Raw genomic sequence first — 19,704 nt, 5'->3', positions numbered from 1 at the left:
TGAAAGAAAATAAAAGTTTCATATGCATTGATTACAAGAGGTCCTAGCAATCTCTTTTCTCTATTACTTGGGGCTTTGAAATATGCTTTTGTTTCTATGGTTTAGAAGATTTTTTATATTTCTTTTTTTATAGACAAAATTATCATAATTGAAAGAATTTGCTCTCCTTTACCCTCTTAAATGAAGAATAAATTTATGTGAATTGCATGCTTTAGGTTTTGCTGTACTGACATGCTAATATAATGAATCAGAAACTTGAGATTATTTCTATTTTGTAGTGAAGCATAAGCCATTATGTTTTTAAAACTTGGACTTGATTAAGAACATCATGAACCCTCTTGTGGAATCCTTTTGGAAACTTATATAGTTCTTACATGAAATTTCTCAGCAATATGGTTTTTAGGACTTGCTAATAGCCAAAATATTTACCCACTTACGATTATTTTCCCCTTTTCCTTATTCTTCCTTACCTAGTTTCTCTTACATGGGGTGCTTGTGGATTTGGCAGAATCACAACTTGTGGGTGGTCCTATTGAAAGAAGGCTTCAATTTTAGGTGCTACTCACAACCTTAAATTATGCGTGTGCTTGTTTGCTCTTACTCTCCATACACTTCAAAGTTCTTCTTCATTCCATTATACTATTTTTTCCACAATGCTATTTGCTTCATTGTTATTTTAAATGTCGTTTTGCTATATTCTTTATACTTCAGCCTTTTATTGGCCATTTTATAGCTTTCAATTCATTTTTATTGTTAAGAAAATATACTATTGTCTATAATTATCCTTTGTGGCATTGGCCTTCAATTGTTTTTCTTACATTTTTAGCCATAGCGTTTCAATACTTTACATCTAGGAAATTTATGTTTGAATTTTCTCAAATTTTTAGAGGACAAGGAAGAGCTTGTTAGATGGCATGCTTTATTCAAATAGAGATTGCTCATAGGGGAATGAGTATAAAGTTTTAGAGTATACTCAAGTAACTTACTTCACCCTTCAATGTAAAGAGCTTCTTATTTTAATATTATCTAGTGTTTGCAAGCTCCTCAAGTTGGAGCATTTATATTAATTATTTATAGTTTGTTATATAATCGATAAAATGGTAGATGATCCAAGTGTTTTGTGAAAGTTTTAACAACTTAATTTAGGGTGTGTTTGGGGCAACATATGCGTTTCAGAATAAACAACTTATCCTGAAACGTGATCCGCAGGTTGATAGCGGGGGTCGACTCGCGGCCTGCGTTTAGTGTAAAAATGTAACCGTGTTTTCGTATAAGCAGACAAAACACGCGATCCAAACGATACAACGATATTTTCAAAAACGCCTCTGCACTTATAAGCTGCCCCAAACAGACCCTTAGTCTCATAGTTTATAGAGGTGTCAAAGTATTCCTAAGTCTCCTTAAATTAGGGTTGAAGTAATCCTCATGAAAGATTATTATAGCTCAATATTAAAATAGTCTGGAGATTAAAATATTGATATTTTAATTAGAAGTGTCAAACAGTGAAAAGGAAAGACATATATTTAAATATTTAAAAATTTAAAAATTTAAAAATTAAATGTAAATCTTGGTTGAATACCTCTCCACCACTAGTCTAAACGCACAAATCAAATTGTCAGTCAGCTTATCTGGATCAGCTGCTAATCAGCAGATTATCAGAATAAACTGTTTATCAGAATAAGCTGGATAAGTTGCAGCTGCCCCAAACAAACCCTTGAACTTGAAACATGATTGCTGCAAACGCAAATCACAATGTGATTTTAAAAAATTGACTATAAATTGAAAATTTGATATACCAAACTCTAAAAAAAATCCTTTAATGAGTAACAATTTTGAATTCAGCCTCAAGATTACATTTAGCCAAACCAATTTATTTTATATTGTTTCAATTGATTGTGTTATCTCAAAAAAAAAAAAAAGAGAAAAAGAAAAAAAAAATCAAGAGGTTTACTTCTTGTTTTGAAATGAGCCAACATAATCAACATCTAAGAATGCTTTCACATTTTTTTTACGAGTATATAATCATTTTATCTAGGGTAATATACTTGAAAATGTGTAGAATAATCTTTTAATATTTTTGTTTTAAGGTTTGCACGTGTTGAAGAACTTAAACAATGAATGAAATGCTATGCTCAAATACTAGTTTTTCCTATTGGCATTTGATACTTAGATGGATCATGAAGGGACCCATTGTTATTAGAAGTGTTGAGTCTTGTACGGGTATCAACGTGCTTTTAACTAAGAAAACTAGACTCGTTAAGTATAGGAATTACATGTTTCTTCTTAGAGTGATGTGCTCCTTTGTTGTGATTGAACCTAATCTCACAATTTTTTATGTTTTTATAAATCTTAAGTGACACAATACTCTCACAAAATGTTTTACCTTATAGGCCCCTTTTTGATCTATCCAACTAGTTATATGCAATTAGCATAAACAATTGTTAAGAAAAAGGCTTGATGGTATATGCTTGATGAAGATGAAATTGTTCTCAATACTATTGCAAAGTTCACGTCAATGAGAATGAATAATTTGAGAGGGTTATTCAAATATTAAAGGCCTTATTATAGTTGCGTACTTGACCTTGGTGGCAGTTAGGATGACGATATGTTGTCGATTGGATTTTCTCATAACAACATTTTTAAGTCCAATATTATAATTGTTACATATAAGGCTTTGTTTGGAAGAAATTGTAGAACACCTTGGACATACGGATTGAGTTAGGAGAAATGAGATCATTTGGTCTATAATTTTTTGATAATGCCATTGAGAATACCAAGCTTAATAGAGATAACTTGAAAGCGACATAAGATAACTAAGAAGTATATTGATCCAAATTGTTGTGAAATAGAGTTGTGTGGAATGGATTTTGTATTTGGGAAGGTCAACTAAATGAAGGCTGTGAGTAAATTTGGTAAGGAGAACCAATTGAGTTCAAGGTATATTTGGACTATTTGAGGATTTCTTAAACTTGGAAGTCTAATTTCAGTTTAGGGTTTAGGGTTTCTAGCTGCGGTGGCAGCTTTTTGGCCGCGGTCTGGCTTTTCCAAAAAAATAAAAATTTGTAATAGCCACCGCACTTAGCTTATCGACATATTATTTAAAAAACTGCAGCTGCCCCAAACAGACCCTCAGTTTGCAAAGTGAATCTACTCGTACTTTGACATGTGATATAAAATAGTTTGAAACAAGTAGATTCTTATTGTTAAGGTGTAATGAAAGTACTGCAATATAGAGGAAGCAACACAAGATGGTTTGAGATTTAACATTATTGTTTTTTAAAGTTTGGTCTAGCGGTTGAGAGTTTTGTTTTTCTAGCAAGAAGTCTTGAGTTCAAGGCTTTACATATGTGGTGTGTGTATTTGCGTGTGTGTGGGAAAAAAATAAAATAAAAAAAATATAGGGGGGTTTGAGATGAGACGACTTTATCTGTATCTATTTGATTGAGTGGTGCACATATTATAATGTTGAGGAATATAATGTCTGCCTAGGCTGTGACTCATTACTAGTCATCAACTGTTATGCTCAAATTATTTGTTTTTCATATTTTTTCTAAATCAACATCCATACACATATTTATTGAGATTGCCTTAATCATGGAATATATATACTCTCATAGGTAAATCAATAAAATTAGTTGATATTATGACTTATATGATTATAAATATCTTATGTATTCAAGAAACTAAATGGTTTAGGGAAGAAACTAAGGGAATTGATAGCTTAGGTTTTAAACTTTGGTATTTATGTAGGAGTCATGCTAGAAATGTTTTAGATATAATTATAGATAAGAGTTTGAAAGATAATGTTGTAAAAATTAGTAGACTTAGAGTTAGAGTTATAAACCTAAAGATTATTATTGATACTAAAATTTTTAATTTTGTAGGTGCTTATGCTTGTCAAGTTGATTTACATATAGGTTCAAAAGAAAAATTTTGGAATAACCTAGAAGAATTAATACAAATAATACCTCTTGAAGAAAAATTTTTTATTGGAGGAGATTTAAATGGACATGTTGGTAGAGTAGTAGAAGATTTTAGATATATTCATGGTGACTACGGTTTTAGAGTGATCAATGAAGAATGTAGAACCATATTAGATTTTAATTTAGCGTATGATTTTATTATTGCTAATATTTTATTCAAAAAAAGAGATGAACATAATTTTATTATTTTCTTATGTGAAAAAGAAATTGTTGAGAATGTAAAGATTATAAGGTCATTTCAAGTAAAAATTTAAGTACCTAACATCGATTATTAAGTTTGTATTTTAAGATGAAGAGTTGTAAGATAAAGAATGTAAAAAAAACATTGTATTAGAATCTGATACAAAACACCTAAAATATGCAAAAAAAAAAAAATTATGAGTAAACATCAAGGTTTTAAGATTTGGAATGTTCATGAAAAAAGGAATTCTATGTGGGATAAAGTAAAAAGTACTATTAAACAAGTGAAAAAAATATATATTTAGATAATCAAAAGAAAAAAATTTTATAAATAAAAATAGTTGATGGTGGAACAATAATATGCAAAAAAATATAATATAAAAAGCGATGTTATAAAAATTGATTTAAATGTAAAAGTTTAGAGAACTGAGAAAAATATAAGGTGACTCGTAGGGAGTCAATGAGAATAATTTGGGACGTTAAAAATTCTATTTTTAGTGATCTTTATAATAGATTCAGTACTAAAGAGAGTGAAAAATATATGTATAAACTAGTCAAATAAGGAGAAAAAAATAAGAATTTAATTCAATGTATTTTAAAGATGAAAATAAAAAAGTGCTTATTTGACATAAGCGGGTGACCTATTTTGATAAACTTTTCAATGAAGTTCCTAAAAATACGATCGATCTCAGTGATCTTAATATCGTTAATAATAGTAATAAAATATTTAATTTTTACTATCACATTACGAAAAATATAAGGTGACTCATAGGGAGTCAATGAGAATAATTTGGGATGTTAAAAATTCTATTTTTAATGATCTTTATAATAGATTCAGTACTAAAGAGTGAAAAATATATGTCAAAACTAGCCAAACAAAGAGAAAAAAATAAGAATTTAATTCAATATATTTTAAAGATGAAAATCAAAAAGTGCTTATTCGACATAGGCGGGTGACCTAATTTGATAAACTTTTCAATGAAGTTCCTAAAAATACGATCGATTTCTGTGATCTTAATATGCTTAATAATAGTAATAAAATATTTAATTTTTACTGTCACATTAGTAAAAAGAAGCTGAGGAGGCTTTAAGAAAATCAAGAGTGGAAAATCAGAAAGACTAGATGATATTCCAATTGAAGTGTGGAATTATTTAGGAGATTTGGGAGTTTTTTTGGCTTATTAATCACTTTAACATTATTTTAAAAACTGAAAAGATGTATGAGGAGTGGAGAAAGAGTATTTTGGTCCCGTTTTTAAGAATAAAGGTTTTGCATAAAAGTGTGTAAATTATAGAGGAATTAAGTTGATATGTCATACTTTAAAAATTATGGGAGAGGGTAATTGAACATAGGTTAATACGTGATGCAAAGATCTCTCATAATCAGTTTGGATTTATGTCGGACATGTCTACTATGGAAGCTTTACATTTATTGAGAGGTTTGATGGAGCAATACATATATTTATGCGATACAAATTGAAAGAAAAGCGATGATAAGGTTCCAAGAGAAGTCATCTGGAGAGTTTTAGAGAAGGATAATGTTGATATGACTTATATACAAATCATTAAAGATATGTATACTGGAGTTGTTGCTTGTTTTCGAACAGAAGGAGGATTGATCACAAGTGTTTTCCTAATTCAATTGGATTACATCAGGGATCGGCTTTAAGCCCATATCTCTTTGCTTTAGTTATGGATGCTTTATTGGACATTTATAGGAGGATGTACATTGTTGTATGCTTTTCTCTGATGATATCCTTCTTGTGGATAAGACTAAATAAAGAGTTCAATAAACAACTTGAATTGAAGAGGTCTTCATTGGAGTCTAAAGATCTTGTTTGAGTATATCTAAAATTGAATACATGGAATGTAATTTTAGTAGTAGTAGCTCTAGTGAGTAGTAGCTCTAGTGAAAGAGGCTCTAGTGAAAGAGTTGTAACTATGAGTTATCAAATCATTAAAAGGTGTGAATATTTTAGATATTTCGGATCTATTGTTCAAAGTGATGGTGATATAAATGGGGATGTTATTTGTAGAATTCAGGTTGGTTGGTTGAAGTGGAGGAATGCATCATGTCTATTGTGTGATAAAAATGTACCGCTTGGACTAAAATTTTTTTTATAAGATGATGGTGAGACTTGCAATGCTATATGGCGTAGAATGTTGGCCTTTAAAAGAGAAGCATAAAACAGAGTTAAGTTTTGTTGGGATGAGAATGCTTAGGCGGATGAGTGGCTTGACACTTAGAGATAATACAAAAAATGAATATATCCGTGATAGGGTTGGTGAAGCTCCATTGGCGAACAAGATTAGAGAGAGTCTTTTTAGATGGTTCGGTCACGATAAACTTTGACCATCTGATGATCTTGTTAGGATAGTAGATGTTTAATATTTGACTTATATTAAGAAAGGCAGAGACAAACCTAAAAGTCTTGGGCATATTGTATAAAAAATGTTCTTAATCTATTAGAACTAAATTAAAATATGACACTCAATAGGACGTAATGGAGAAAAGGATTCATGTAGCCGACCCCACTTGGTGGGATAAAAGTTTGTTGTTGTTGTTGTTGTTGTCTTGAGACTCCCCGATGTGTATTTCATTCAAATTCAAAGAGTTTTACTTGCTAGCCAATTTGGTCATTGTAAATACGATCTTTGGGTTATGTTGACATTTAGGTCAACAACCTCTAGTATGATTAAATGAATTGTAGTATGATTGATGCCTTGTCATGTGCAATCAACTTTTTTGGAGTCGTTTGGTGTCGAAATTGTGAATGATTTTAGATGGTTTGTTCCTAACTCAATATAGTATTTTATGTTTATTATTTTGTATTTTTAGAGAATTGAATTATAATGTGTATAGATTTGTTTTTACAAATTTTCATCAGCCTTTATTTATAGTGCCATTTCCATTTCATTACTTACTATTCTAACCAACCCCTAACATTAGAAATAGAGAGAGAGAGAGAGGAGAGAGAAATGGAAGATGGACAAAAAAATATTTTGGAGGTGGTTTTAGGGTTGAGGCACTTCATAGGATTCCATCATCTTACATCAAATTTCAGTGGTTCCATCTTGTGTATCTTCTTGTTTTATTCATATAATCTTTATTAAAATTAGGATATACGGATATTTTGGCTACTCTTACCATATAAACATTTGATATTTTGCTATTATGGTAGTTTTGCACATGTATTTTAATTATTTTTTATTTTCACTGGGTAGTTTGTAATTCTACAAAGTCATGTTTTTGGTGGAATAATGTTTCACAAGTCTAAGAACCTGATCGGTGATCCCATAATATTCTTTGATCATATCATTTATTATTGCATTACTTACATTCAATCTACATTGTTTTTGTGGTCTGTATATTGTACTAGTTAATGTGCTTTTACTTTAAGCACTGTCATACACAATGTACAGGATTATATTTGTTTCCCCTGGTATTTTGGAAGTGCTTTGCCAATGATATTTATACATGCTATATTAAATCTATAATTTATCATAGAAGTTCTATTTGTGTTTGTTGTACTAGTTAATTCATATAAAGAATTTGGCAATGACTTTTCATTTAATATATATAAGCTATTGGATGTTAGCTATATTATATATGTGATGTGGAATGCATACATGCAAAATAAGGTTAGCTAGCACATGGATTGGCCGATTCAGTTTATTTTCTATGCTGTAGGGTAAAATGACATGTTTTTTTTTTTAATATTTAGAGTGTTTAAAGATGGCCTTATTACGTAGTTTGAGGTGATAATTTTGGTATCAAGGTTTAAAGTTACACATTTGGGTATTGATGTACTTTTTTTTTCTAATGAGATGAGACAAAGCCTTCAGGCATTTTTTTGGCACAAGTCTCCAACATAGCAAATTATATAAAGTAAGAAATGTTATGTTAATATCAAAGTATGAAGTATGAAGTGGCATATTATCATCATAATATTAAATCATGAAGAAAGAAGTTCCATGCAAACATCAAATTAAGATATTATGTCAAATTAAAAATATAATAATTCAAAATAACTTTATAAAAATAAATCTCTCTGCAGTCTTACATAAAAATAAGATAAATTATTGAGATTATAATTTTTAAATTTAGAAGTTCTCAACACTCTCAACATTTAGCGAGTTTTCATTAAAATCATCATCACATTGAATTTATTTTTCTTTTGCATTATTCTCAATTGTGTCAATATTCTTCCAATCTTCTATCTTATATTCAATCTCAATGAACTTCCTCTTCCCTAATCAATGAAAATCAATAAGAATATTAATTAAAATTTAAAATAATGATTATACTGATGATTATGATTTTAATTATATCAAATTTTATTGAATAATTTTTTAAAGTTCTTGCTTTGTGGTGTTAGACCTATTTATATCCTTTCTTCATCAAATAACTCAGCAATTGGGTCTTCTTATTGCAAATTTGATTGTCAAACTTAATCGCTATTATTGACAAACCATTCAGCATTTGATTTGTTGCCATTACAAACTGTTTTGACAACTTTTAACGCTTTTTCCTTCAAATGCCTATCCTTTAGTTTTATGTTGTTCATGATGTAACAAATGAATTCATTTTTGAAGAAGTTAAATGATTTTTACTTTTGGTGCTCATAATCAGATGGTGTGTATGTAAGTCCTATTGTTTTGGTAGCAAATTTCTTTTGCTCTGAAGTGACATCACTAAGTTGAATCCTCATTTAATTAGACTTTTACATAATTTTGTTGGGACATTTAATCAAAATATTTTTCTATTTTATCTTTGGCTTGTTATAGCCTAAAGAAACCTTTCTTTATTTCTAAATACAAGTTGCAATCATGCAGATAGACCTTTGCCTTTTTAGTTCAGTCAACTATCAATATTTCTATACAATGGTATAAATTAAAATTGATCTCAGAATTAGTGGACTTGATAAAGTTGAAATTCCCACTTGTCATCAATTATTTCCTAATTTTTTTTGTAGTTGGACCCTTGTCTTAAGCTATTTGCAATCAGCTCCTTAGTCTCATTTATCCCATTATAAATAATGCTCATAGTTGGTTTTTTATCTGCTTTAATTATCTTTAAAATTTAAACCAAGGATATAACTTACACTTAACCTCAATTTTTCATTTAAATATATTTCTAACTTTTTTTCCTTCAGTTTTTTTTTGGTCTAAGCACAATGTAATTATTATGCGGAGGTGATCGAAGTCTCCAAGGGTTGCGTTATTTGTAGAGTAGACTGTAGCTAATCTAGTTGTAGCAAACCATAAGAGTTTTCTTTTAAAATATTCTTGTCAAAACCAAAACCCATGAATGATTATAAATAGACATGCTGAACTTCTCAAGTCATTCCTATGCTGAGGCAACTCTCCAAAATCTTCAAAATTCAAATCTATACAATGTGCCACATAATTTGTCCAATGCATATGGTTTTTCTAGTCCAACTTATTTCTAGTCACTCTAAAAGCATTTGATGTTTAGTTTGGGATGGTGGGGGGCGGTTGGGCAGACACATGACCGGGCGTGCAAAGGGGGTGGAGGTTTGGGTGCGTGTGGTGTGGTGTGTGTGCGCGCGTGTGTAATATATGTATTATGTCTGTATGTATGTAATATGTGTGTGCGTCTATCTGTCTGTTTATATGTTTGTATGTTTGTCTATCAATGTATGCGTGCATGTGTGTGTGTGTGTGTGTTGTGCCGCCTCTCGTGACAGAGTTTGTAAGACCCCTGAGGTCACGGGTTCGATCCCGCCTATGTGCGCGATGAAATTTTTAGGCACATGAGGTTGGTCGGGAGACTTGTCTAATGTGTGTGTGTGTGGGGGTGTGTGTTTTCATGTCTCATTCAGAAGAACCTATATAAATGATCATGTCGAAATAAGAAGAGACGGTGACGTTAACTTGAATGACATTTTTGTAAAATAATCTTGCAATATCCATGCAATGGCATGCCTACGAGCTTCCAGTATTATTAGTTGACATTTTATTGGCTACCCTCCCTACCATCTTCCTCATCTTTGACATTCATCGTGTGTTGATTCGTAGGTCTCCTTGCACCTTAACTTAATATTTGTGACAAAAAAGATGATGAATCTTTACCACTAAACAATGTTGCACCTCTACATATGAATGAAATTTATTAAACTATCATTGTGCTAGATGCCCTGACATTGTTGCCTTGTTTCTATACACACAAATATTCTCTTTCACATTCTTAGGCTTATTAGCACAAAGTGCAACAGATCATAAATGTACTCTTTCATTGTTATTGCATCTCTTTTAACCACATTATTGCAGTAATTACACTTCAGATGGATGAATGTCTTCTTACTCCATCTAATTTCATCTCCATCTAATTTCAACTCCATCTGATTTGAACTTGCCTTGTTTCTATGAATGTAAGTTTTTTTTTGAAAATTCTAGAACTAAAGTTTCAACTTAAAGAAAATTTGAAACACACAAATGTTCAAATAAAAAATAAATAAACAAAGAAAAAAAATTTAGGTTTGGGAAATAAATAAAATTTTAAAGTTAGGGATTGGTACCAGAAGGTGAGATTTGTTATAGGAAGAGGAGATGTGTTTCTTCTTGAGACGAAAGCTCTCAGGTATGCCATTAGATTCGGAGTAAAGGTACTTTCATGAGGGAGACATTGGGTTAATATATCAGGTTTTATTAACTATATTTTACTTGGATTTGTCGGTCGCCAAATTAGAAATTGTCGGCCGCTGGAATGGATATCCCGACGCCCGATTTTAAAAGAGGTTTAATTTAATTTATATATATAATTAGAAAAAAAGTAATGTTTTAATTTTTTTTTAAATATAAGACCGGACCAATCTCATATCTGCAATAATTTAAATTATCGAGCACAACACCGTAAGCGATACATCTATTCAGAGGAATAAACATTACCTACTAGTGCAGTTTGATTAAATAAACTAAAGATTTTATGACATTCGTTTTAGTCTGCGAACTTTTATGTTGACCGACAAGTTCCCCTATTTAATACGGGAGATTAAATAGAATTTATTTTAAACTGTTCTTAAGTTCCCTATAAAGGCGAGCTCCTATAGTTAATTACATCTTAAATGACTGAAATCACTTAAGAAGACTCTTGATTAAGATCAATGGTTCTGTCTTCAAGATTGCAAAGTTTAGGTTTCCAAGGATAAATATGAGGAAATCGAGAGAGAAATACTCAAAATATGAACAATTATTTTCAGAAGTCAATGGAGTGCAAGGTAGGGGATGTCACAGATCCAGGGAGAACCCCTGGTGATTTCCCAACTATCCTACGATTGGACCTTAACTCTAAGAAGACATCCTACGCCTCGTTGTCGTGGTTTCGATCGCCGCCCTCCATCCGCTTGCTTCCGCACTCCGCTTCTTGGGAAGACTACTCTAAAATCCTTAACATATCGATTATAAGTTCAGGATTGTGCTGTATAAATATGTACAATTATTAGGTCAGGGGCTCGCTACGAGGTACCTCCTAAACCGGGTGTCCTATTGGCTTCTAACCTAAAAGTCTTCTGCAAGTCTTTAAAAGCAGTATTAATTATAAAAGAGAACATGCAATGTGACATAGTAAGCAGTAATATTGCAGACATGAACTATATGTATACGCAAGAAAACGTGCAGTAGCAAAAATAAACACTGTAAATGTAAAACAAACCTGTACACCTTACGGACCAGCGACTTCTGAAAAAGACTCAAGAAAAGGCAGTAGATGACCCAAAGTAACTCTAAGAAAACCGTCGAAAACACGAGGAAAATTCAGAGAAAATTACAAGTGTTTTACAAAGATTTTGATAAGATTGTAGGAAAACTCGCAAAAATGCGAAACAAGAAGGAGAATCGTAAGCATTCGGGTCGGGCTAGGCTCAGAATTAGGTATTCTCGATGGACTCTGAAGACAACTATCGGTCACCCGTATGTATAGAGCTCGACATTCAACTAGAAATGTATCATATTGTACCAACTTCGGTGGGCACTCAACCCAATACCGACGATTGACAAGTCGACAATCGAATTTTGCTATTTAAAATTTATATTTTAAACTGCGTATAGGCTTCATGCATAAAAGAAAAGTAGTATCAATTTTGGTAGTCAAAATATTTTGAAAATAATGTATATGTTCTTATCGTATATGTTCTTATCATTTTCTTTTTATTGAAAATATGATTATCCACAAGTCAATCGCACCGTTGGGGCTAGGACCACCAACAACCTAAGAAGGCAAGGGTATCCTGCTAGTCTAGTGTCGGTGAATAATATTGTCATCCTACGTTTCACCGGGTTCCGGGAGTGGGTCCTGATGTTGTAGGATGAAATATTATTCCGCTCTACCACCGAATGCCTTTATCATCAGACCTAATACCCCAAAAAGACCGTCGAACTTACGACCTTGCTTGATGGTTTCACATATAGCCATAACTATACGAATGCACTTATGTTTCGGACTTAAGCACGTAAAGCCCAAACCAAGAAGCAAGGAAAATGAACCAAAAAGCAAGAAATGAAAAAGAAAGAATGCTAACCCACCTCCAAAATCAATTTGGGAAAGAAAAGTCAAAACGGTAGGAGGGTTAGCCTAAAACATCCAACCAGTGGAACTCCTCGATCGGGCAATGGAATAGGCACATTCCCCCCAGTTGCTAACTCCGACACACCTCAAAAATGCACAATTTAGAGCCCTCCAAGCTATTCACAAACCTTTCTCAAATATCCTCCTTTTCTTTTTTTTTTCTCTTTTTTTATTGAAATCAATTCGGCCCTGAGAGTTGAGTCCTGAATTCTCTCTCAACATTTAATTGATCATTCCTCGAAATTGAACATTTGAATTCTTTCAAGCTACAAAGATTGAAGTATGCAATTCATAAAGATTAAAACATCCAATTCTGTTTCAAATTAACGTCTCCATGAGGTATGAAATCCAACACAACATCAAGGAACCCTCCAACATTCAATAGATCTTTCCTGGAAAAGGAACATTTGAATTCTTCCAAACATAGAGGATTAAAAATATTCCAATTCAGAAAGATTAAAACACTCAATTCCACCTCGAACCAACAGTTCCAATGGGGTACAAACCCAACACAACGCAAAGGAAAGCCAAACAGGTGCTCACAACTAGGGGCAATAGGAGAGCCACCAGTCCCAACACAAAGGCTCTCAAATAGGTGTTCCAGGTAGGGGCAGCAGGGAAAGCCAACCTCGATCACGACACAAGGAGAGCCCAAATGAATATTTACATATTTCAGGTAGAGGAGCTGGGGGAAAGCAACCAAAGCCAACATAAGGAGACTCAAACTGCAGGTCTCGGGTAAGGCAGCAGATGAACACCCAAACCAACATAAAGGAAGCCTCAAGTAGCAGGTTTCGGGTAGGACAGAAGGGGAATAACTAAAATCAGCACTAGGGGAACCAGCCCGACACAAAGGCTCTCAAATAGGTGTTCTCAGGTTGGGGTAGCAGGGAAGCCACCAAGTCAACACAGAACTCTCCGAAAGCTTTGAAACAAATGGGAAATCATGCATTCATATTTCGAATAGTAGGGAAGCATAACCAAAGCGAACTCCAAAAGCCTCCAAGAACTCAATTATTTCATCCTGCATATGTTTTGAATGGGGAGGCAACAAAGAAACAACAAAACAAAGCCCCAAAGCAAGACTTTCAAAAGCCCAAAAACCAAATGAATCCATACATATGTATTTTGAATAGAGGGGCAGTAAAGAAGCAACAAAACAAAGCCCCAAAGCAAGACTTTCAAAGCTCCCAAACTGAATGAAGTCACCTGCATATTTTTCAAAGAGCATAATGGCAGCAATAGGGAACAAAAGAAAGCTTCCAAAACAAAACTTTAAAAGCCTCCAGCATTAGATATTTCCCTTTGTATGTATTTCAAAACAGAGTGGTAGCCACAGGGAACGAAACAAGGCTCCCACAGCAAGCCTTTTTCAAAGCCTCAAAACAAGAAAACATTTCATTCAACATATATTCGAACAGGGAGAATAACAGGAAGCAAACTAGGCCCCCAATGCAAAAACTTCCAAAGAAAGCTGCAGTATTAAATCAGTTCAGCAAGAAAAACACAGCCTGCAAGGCTAAAATAGCCTTCAAATTCCAAAATACAGGTACAGATGTGATAAGAACATAAGGAGAAAGCTTGCACATGCAAGAATTAAACCATGCTTTCTTGTAAGCCTACATCCTTAGCTAATCAACATGGAGCAGCTAAATTAGATTTAACAGAAATGCTAAAATATATATATATATTCTCATTCTTTTTGAAGTAAAGAAAGGGAAAAAACTTGCTCAAAACTTTTTATCCCCTCAAGCCTGTTCAGCCTTTATCGAGCAGAAAAGAAGAGCATAAAAGAGAGAAATTACCTTGCTCGAGCTTTCAAAAGAAATAAAAGGGAAGTCACAGAACTCTCAAACACCAAATCCATGAGCACCTAACCGAGAAGAAATTTCGACAGGCTCCCCATGGCTCCAAAATTCGTAACCTTCCACAAAGAACACCCTCACGGGTTCTTATAGGCACAAGAAAAAAAAAGGAAGAGGGGCTCGTGGGACTCAACTAGACGAAGCAACATCCCCAGTCGAAAGAAGTCACACCGCAACCGAGGCCACATAGGAAGGAATCATCAGGAATGAAGAGAGTTTCCCCATTCTTGACCCAGGGAACAAAAGGGCAGGGTCAACTTACCTCAGCGAGGATCGAAGGATCACGAAGACCCTCCTCGCCCGACGAGATGAGGCAGGCGATGCTTTGGGAAGAGGCATCTCGGGCATAGGATGTCGGGCGAGGAGTCAAAGGCATGGCTAAGGCTCCGCCTGGGCTGGCTCGCGATCGAGAAGAAGAGGGAGTTCGGTCAGATTCAGCTTGGGTCACAAATGAGAGAAAAAGGGCGGACGGGGTGTGAGTGAGTTAGGGATTTACGGCTATATAATACAAATATAACCCCTCCATAATATATATGATGTTTAAATTTGCTCAATTTGCTCACCTCTCGCACGTGCACAATACCCTATCGAAGTGGGAGTCCTTCATAACTAAAGTCGACGTTTCGGACGCGCCGGCGCAGTCCATTTCGTCATTCGGGCTTGTCCGGACAACTTCGTCGACGATCAGGTTGAAAACACATCAAATTCGAATTTCTTTAAAATAATCGCATGTAATCGATTGTAAAGCCTCCGACGGGTGCGGGAAATGTGAATCTCGATAATTGTGGGCGTTACTGTGTGCACTATGGTATTCGTGCATCTTGCAAGCGCGCGGAGATCACAATGGGTTTTCATTGTTTCAGATCCTAAGGGTACTCGACTCGAGTTTCGTCGCGTTTGCTTTAATTGACTCAACTAAGCGTTGAGGATTTTAGAACCAGTCACATGAAACTGCGAGGAGTCAAGAAATGACTCGAATTTTTAATTGGTGTGGGCCCCAGGCTAGTTATCTAAGAGAGTCGGTAGGAAAGCCTAAAGGCTAGATCCTAGGCTCTAAGAAGAGGAAGAGACCTCACCAAAAATGAGGTTAACATGATTTATTTTAAAAAAAATAAGCCCTAGCCTTTACTTGTGCATGCCTTGCCAAAGTTGACTTGGCACCCTAAGGTGAGCCTCATGGCCGAAAATCTAAAATGGTGTTCATGTAGTATTGTTCAATTTTATTCCATGCTTGATATAATTTAGCTACTTGAGGTATTTTAATTATATGTTTAGAAACATCTCTATTAAGCATTAATTTAGCTAGCTAGATAAAATAAGCATACCTTGCAAGAATATGATTTGTTGATACATTCATTTATGTTTATGAATATCATATAACCAACTTTTTGCTTACATTCAATTTTATTGTTTGACTATGTACCATGTTAAAAGTTATATTTCATTGTTTAATGCTTAAGTTTTTTTTATCGATGTTAAGCCACACCATATGTATACATTCTGGTTTGCACATAATTTCCATGTCAGCTTTAGTGTCATACATCAATTTTTTTCATTAATCTATGGGCATGCTTGCTCATAGATTAAAATGAAAATATGACACTAAATAGGGCGCAATGGAGAAAAATGATTCATATAGCTGACCCCACTTAGTAGGATAAAGGTTTTGTTGCTATTGCTGCTGTTATATGAGCATGCTTGCTGTCTTATTGTTTGTGCATTTAATTCATTTATATGTTTCATGTATCCTACTTGGCTTCTCATTTTTCTTATTATATTTTTATGCATTATTAATTCAATGAAAGGTGAGGAGCCCGTGGAGTAGTGGTTGGGTTGGTAGATTTTGAGTTAGCATTTATATATGTGGATAATTAAGTTTGTAATCATGATATCGAAATTTCTTCTTGTTGTTCCTTAAATATACCCCTAGTTAGTGTGAATGATTCTAGTTTAATTAGTGCATTTGTATAAATATAATTTTGGGCTTATTTGCTCTTTGATTACTTTTATTTGATGTTTTATTAGGAGATGCGGATCTAATTTACATGAATTGTTATTTCCTTAAAATATATTTTGTTTTTATTGAAAGGAGCTCGTGAATATATGGTATGAATAGTGTCTTATTGCAATATAGGGGTCACGTTTGGTCGGGTGTGATATTATGGTGAGACAAAAAAAGTTGGCAGTGACATTTCATTTGAGGTGTATTTGTATCTAAAATTCAAGATGCACTAGTAAAGATTGCAGCAACAAATTTAGAAGAAATGACATGTAAATAAGGGAAATGTCTAAGATTTTTGAAATAGTCAGTCATAATTTTCTAGTAATAACAAATTCAAATGAGGAAGATTGGGAGTATGCTGGGTTTGATCAGTTGTGCAAGCATGTTGAAGTGTCGAGAGAAAATCAAATCTACCCTAATAAGATTTAGAAGGATGATTGCTACGGTTTTGTTGAAAGTAAGGAGAAAATATATTACTTTAATGGTCAAAGCCCCAATTTGTTTTGCCTTCTACATCAATAACCGCATTCATGATGCCACTTGAGTACCCTTAGACGCAAGCTAAGTAAGAGTGCGAGGTTGAGTGGATATCTCAGTGATGCAAATATAATTTAGAGATGAAATATCTTGTCTAGTTTTCTCTCTACGTGCCACAGTATTCTTAAATTTGCATATTGTTTTGCTGAAGAGAAAAAAAATGTCAAAATAGAATGTAAACAATATAAATCTTAAAGTAGATGGATTGATGTAAATCATATCTCTTAAGCAACTGTGTATGAACAATGCAATTGAATGGACCTTTTGCAAAACTGATGATATCACTAGCATTTGTAGGAGAACGCATTAGGGTGATGGGGTTTGTCCTTAGAATAGAGGAAGGGAAAAACCCATGATAACATGAGCTAATTGTTATTGAATTGATGTCGGTACAAATGGTGAAGGGGGGTTTGGAGTTATTAAAAGATTGACTATAACATAACCTTGTGTGAGAAACCATAACGCTCTGTGAGAGAGAGATTTGGAAAATCAGATTATTGAGAACGAGGGATTCAGAAATTGGCAATTTATTAGGTTGATGAGCAGGTGGCAGCAGATGGCTACTGTAGCATGAGATCGTTGGTTGACCATGAATTGGTTCTTATGCGACACGAGCAACCATGCAGCATGGTTGCTGATGCAAGCAAAGAGTTTTTTTGTTGAAGTGCGATGAAGTCGTAGTTGTGCATGAGTTAGCGGATGGGCAAACGTTCAACTGAGTAGGCAAGAGTGGACAATGTTGGAGTGGGAGAATAGCGGGTTGCTTGTGGACAATATTTTAATATACACCACAACTAAGATATATTGCTATTTTATTATATTTAACTTTTTTATTTTGATATTATACTACACTAATATGATATTTTCTACTAACATAACATTAATCACGCATGAGTATCAACAAACCGAAGAACACCTCAACTTCAGATAGCTATATGGAAAATCGTTTATTGTAAATAATATATAATTAAATACTGTCATTGCCGGTTTCAAGCCCAGATGTGAAAAGTGAAGGGTTGTATTAGATAGTCGACAACTAGCATAAAACTTGTTGAAAAAAAATATGACATGAATCCTTTTGATTTTTGTGTAAGCTCCTTTTGATCTTTGTGTGAGTGCTAGTGCGTCCCCTGGAAGCGACGCGTTGTATAGTCTGAATATAGTGAAAAGTATGTCAGGGCCGCTACACCTTCGCCGTAGTGTAGTGTCAAATAAGCAAGGTTTCCCACATTACGGACGGATGCGGGTAAAGAAATTAGTCCATAAAACTAATGAAATTAATATTAGGATAAGATTTTGGAATATAGGTACTCTCAATAGTAAATTAATGGTGATTCTAAAAATTATGTTTTTAATGATTTTTATAATTCTTTAGATACTAAAGATGGTGAAAAATATATGTATAAACTAGCCAAACAAAGAGAAAAGAAAAGTAAAGATTTATATGTGTGATAAATTCTTTTATTTTCATTGTTAAACTTTATATGTGTGATATGTTAAGTGTTTGATATTTAGTCTTCAGTGTTAGTTTGTATGGTGTGATTTTAACGCTAAATTAGATGTATTGTTTTGAAAAATGTTGGTTTGTATTCGTGTGGGTTTTATATATAAATGTGAGTTTTGTGTTGTTTGTGAAAATATGTTGTTAGAAGATTGTTTAATTATGAATATTAGTGTTAAGTTAAATTAATTGGAGGTTGGCGTGGTTTAGTATACAACATATTTCAAAAGAAAATCGAAATCTGAATTTTTTGGTATTGGCGCCAGTTTTCCGAAAATACCCAGATTTTCTTAAAACCGCAAAAAATCATTGTAAAACTCCATTTTTACTGTTTGGGTCGTCTCTTACCTCTATACTAAGGCCGAAACTCAACGTAGGGCTTGTCATTTCTTGGATTTGAGGAGATTTGAAGGCTAAAAAGTTTTCGACTTCATCTTCCCTTGGTAAGAGCTTCAATTTAACTTTGAATCTTTTTATTTTCACCATGAATTTTTTCTACATTATGGAAATTAAAAAATTTGAGTTTTTTTTAAGAAGTTTAAAGAGAACCCATGGTGAAAAGTTTCTTATCAAGTATTCCTATTTTTTGTGTCTGATTTATGATATTGTGAATTTATTTGGATTTTATATAAATTTATATAGAAATTGCTATGACTCTAAGAGTGAAAAGAGGAAAGCCTTCGAAAGGTTTTGATACGAGACAATTTGTTAATTTAAAGACTCAGCATAATTATAATACTCAGATGGGTACAAGAAAATTGATCCAGAAGCATGCATTCTCAAACCCGAGAGGAGAGATTGAAAGGTTGATAATTGCTCAGAACTGGGAGACTTTTTGCTACTTCATCGCAGTAACAATTGTTTCTATTGTTCAAGAATTTTATGTCAAATTTTGGGTGACATCTGATGAGCACGTTTATGTTATAGAGGTAAAAGTGTTGAATTTACTCATGAAAGGATCAATGCATTATTCCGGTTGTGAAACGAATTTCATTGTGAGTATTCTGCATTTGTTATTTCTGATTCATCACTTGATGATTGTCTATCTT

At 33.4% G+C, this 19,704-nt stretch overlaps 1 protein-coding gene across 2 annotated transcripts in view; it reads left to right on the top strand.

The window, feature by feature from the left end:
- The window catches only part of LOC110036476 (polypyrimidine tract-binding protein homolog 1-like), a 38,125-nt gene that overhangs the window by 1,183 nt on the left and 17,238 nt on the right, over window positions 1–19,704 (top strand). The window contains exon 2 of one of the 2 annotated variants that reach the window (XM_020740929.1): window positions 509–555. The exons of the other annotated variant lie outside the window; for it this stretch is intronic. The gene's annotated coding sequence lies outside the window, so the exon portion shown is untranslated. The remainder of the gene's footprint in view (window positions 1–508; window positions 556–19,704) is intronic. 2 annotated transcript variants of the gene reach the window in all.

Source organism: Phalaenopsis equestris, unplaced genomic scaffold, assembly GCF_001263595.1.
Source record: "Phalaenopsis equestris unplaced genomic scaffold, ASM126359v1 Scaffold207276, whole genome shotgun sequence".
Lineage (NCBI taxonomy): Eukaryota > Viridiplantae > Streptophyta > Magnoliopsida > Asparagales > Orchidaceae > Phalaenopsis > Phalaenopsis equestris.
Note: the sequence above shows the minus strand (reverse complement) of the source record. Positions and strands in the feature narration are given on the sequence as shown.